The sequence below is a fragment of the Petaurus breviceps genome, unplaced genomic scaffold (assembly GCF_028583685.1).
Source record: "Petaurus breviceps papuanus isolate PSGF00001 unplaced genomic scaffold, PetGlider_PUasm1.0 140, whole genome shotgun sequence".
NCBI classification, from domain to species: domain Eukaryota; kingdom Metazoa; phylum Chordata; class Mammalia; order Diprotodontia; family Petauridae; genus Petaurus; species Petaurus breviceps.
This window is the reverse complement of record NW_027185698.1, coordinates 9,403,516-9,406,720: the sequence shown is the minus strand read 5'-3', so window position 1 is coordinate 9,406,720 and position 3,205 is coordinate 9,403,516. Positions and strand designations below refer to the sequence as shown.

Genomic DNA, 3,205 nt, shown 5'->3' with positions numbered 1-3,205 from the left:
ATGCTGGTATTCTGAACCTTGGAAGTTGCCTTTGCTTGGCATTACAGCCAGTTTGGGGGTTGATTTAAAAGTTATTGCAGCAAGAAAGTTTCTTCTCCTCTAAAATAGTAGTGCTATCTGTCCCACTTACCAAATAAGGGTTATCTAATCAAACAACAAGCATTGATTTCATATGCCAGACACTATAATAATTAATGGGTACATAAGGGAAAAAAATTAAATTGTTCATTCCCTCAAGGACTTGACATTTCATTGGGGAAGATAACATTCACATATATTAGTCTATTTAAAATACATACATAATAGATGCCATGTAGGGGGACCACTGCCAGCTAGGAAGATCAGGAAAGCCTTCACACGTCAGGCTATAGGAAGAGCATGACATTCAAAAATGGTCATGTTCCAAAACTGCAAATTCTTCCTGTATTCTCATATAAATATGTCTATAAAAATAACTAATGTACATTTGGTAAACATATACTATGGAAATGAAGTAATAATTACCACATGATAAGAATTATCAGTCAAGTCTTACTAAAATAAAAAAAAATCTATCACAATCACAGCACACTATATGAAACTTAGTAGGTGCTTAATAATTACTTGTTGACTTATCTTGACTAAAGTAGTACTGAAGACAAGGATTTGAAAAGTTGAAAGGCCATAGATTTAGCATCAAAGAACCTTAGTTAAAATTCTGACTATACTACTTACTAATAGGTGACTTTGGGCTAAACATTTAATATCAGTGGGCCTCAATTTACTCATATATTAAATAAAGGATTTGGATTTGATGTCCTGTAATATACACACACATATACATATATATTAATGTATGCATAATACATTCATAAAATGATCTCTAAGAGGTATCGCTAGAACCCTGAGAGTAGTAGTAGCTGCCCTCTGGGGACCCAACTTGCAAATCTGAGCAAAAATCGGGGAATGCTGTCATTACTGCTTTCCCTTCTACCTCTTCTTCTTTCCTCATTACATGCAGTTCCTCTCTCCATTTGGGGTGCCATATTCTTACATGTTGATGCTCTGTCCATAGGAATATAAATTTTCTTTATTCATATTTTGTAAGAAATTTTGAGATTTGGGAGCTAGATTTTTTTAAGTTTTTATTTTTAATTTTTTTTCTAAAACATGGGACAATATGCTTTTTGTACTACACAGTTTTCATTTACAATTTCTTAAAACATAGCTCCAAAAAAAACAGGCTTAAAAAACCCCACAAAAACAAAAATTGCATTTCAAAATAGAGCTACCTGATCAGGCCTTTAAATTTGAATCACTCTGGCTTTCATTCAATGACCAATAATAACCCTCCAGCCCAAGTCACTGTGACTTTAGGTTTGATGGCATAGAATGTGTGTAAACAGTGATGATTTTCGAAAGTTATGTGGATTCAGGATCCCATTGCTCCCAATCCTGCTTGTAAATCAGGGTTGGGGAGGCATCGCTTAGTCCCCTGATCGTGGTCATGTAGCCAAGTCATCCACTACCTGTGACATTTGTACTCCTACCTGCAAATTAGCATTTTGTTGGTAAGGAACCAATATGGCAGAGAAAAGATAGCAATTTACATGAGCTCTCCCCAAAACCTCTATGAACACCTTTAAATAATGCCATAAAACAAAACCGGGAGCAGGGAGCAGCAGAATCCACAAAAGGACTAACTGAAATAATTTTCCAATCAAAGACAACTTAGGAGGTTGGCAAGAAAGATCTGATGCACCTGGGTGAGAGTGGACCACAGTTCAGCACAAACCACACCAGTGCAGAGGAAGCTCCAGCAAACCAAGAGCAGCCCTTAGGAACCACTGAATCAGCAGAAGCAGTAGCTGCTTCTAAAGCTCTCAGTCAACAGACAGTAAGGGGTCTTAACAACTGGTCAGAAGGAGATTACAGGGACCTCTTTTCTGGCACTAGGGATAGGATTCTGTTTCTTTGCCCATACTCAGATCTGGGTTGGAGTCCTAGGTGGCAGCCCCAGGCCAAGGAGGAGCAGTAGCACACCACAGCTTGTGGTCTCATTGGAGCAGGGACACTTATCACAGTTCTAGGCAGAAAGGAGTGATTAAGATCACTCACAGTTGAGAGCATAGGCCAGGAGAGTAAACACACCATTCCTTAGGGCATACCACCTTGGAAGAACTAAAACTTACAGGTCCCTAGAAGTATCTCTGAAAACAGTTGAACAAAACCCCAGAAGCTTGGGACAGTGGGACCTCCACCCTGGAAACAGAGCCCCACTTTCACAAAGAGTTAGAAGTCAAGAAATAGGCTGAGAAAATGAGCAAAAAAAAGAGGAAAAAAAAATCTGACCATAGAAAATTACTATGGTGACAAGGAAGACCAAAACACACACTCAGAAAAATATAACGAAGTTAAAGCTCCTACATCTAAAGCCTCCAAAAGAATTATAAATTGATCTCAGGACATGGAAGAACTCAAAAAGAATTTTGAAAATCAAAAGAGGTATAAGAAAAATTGGGAAAAGAAATGAGAGTGATACAGGAAAATCACAAAAAAATGAGTCAACAGCTTGCAGGAGAAATAGAAAGATACTGAAAAATATAACACACTAATAAACAAAAAGAGTTCTAAAAAGCCAAAGAGTAGAAGAATGCCTTAAAAAGAATAATCAGCCAAATGGAAAAAGAGGCACAAAAATTCACTAAAGAAAAAAGCTCCTTAAAATGTAGAATTGGCCAAAAGAAAAAGGAGATACAAAAACTCATTGAAGAAAATAATTCCTTAAAAATTAGAATTGAGCAAATGGAAGCTAATGACTTTATGAGAAATCAAGAAAAAATAAAACAAAACCAAAAGAATGACAAAATAGAAGACAATGTGAAATATCTCATTGGAAAAACAGCTGACCTGGAAAATAGATGCAGGAGAGATCACTTAAAAATTATTGGACTACCTGAAAGCCATGATCAAAAAAAGAGCCTACATATCATCTTTTAAGAAATTCTCAAGGAAAACTGCCCTGATACTTTAAAGCCAGAGGACAAAATAGAAACTGAAAGAATCTGCCAATCACCTCCTGAAAGAGATCACAAAATGAAAATTTCCAGGAATATTACAGACAAATTCCATACCTCCCAGGTTAAGGAAAAAAGATTACAAGGATTCAGTGAGAAACAATTCAACTACTGTGTACTCACAAGGTAACACAAGATTTACCAGCTTC

The 3,205-nt window shown here is 36.7% G+C and overlaps 1 pseudogene; it reads left to right on the top strand.

Moving 5' to 3' along the window:
- The first annotated feature begins 1,735 nt into the window (after positions 1-1,735).
- Positions 1,736-3,205, top strand: part of LOC138151334 (E3 ubiquitin-protein ligase RNF126 pseudogene) — a 7,627-nt pseudogene continuing 6,157 nt past the window's right edge.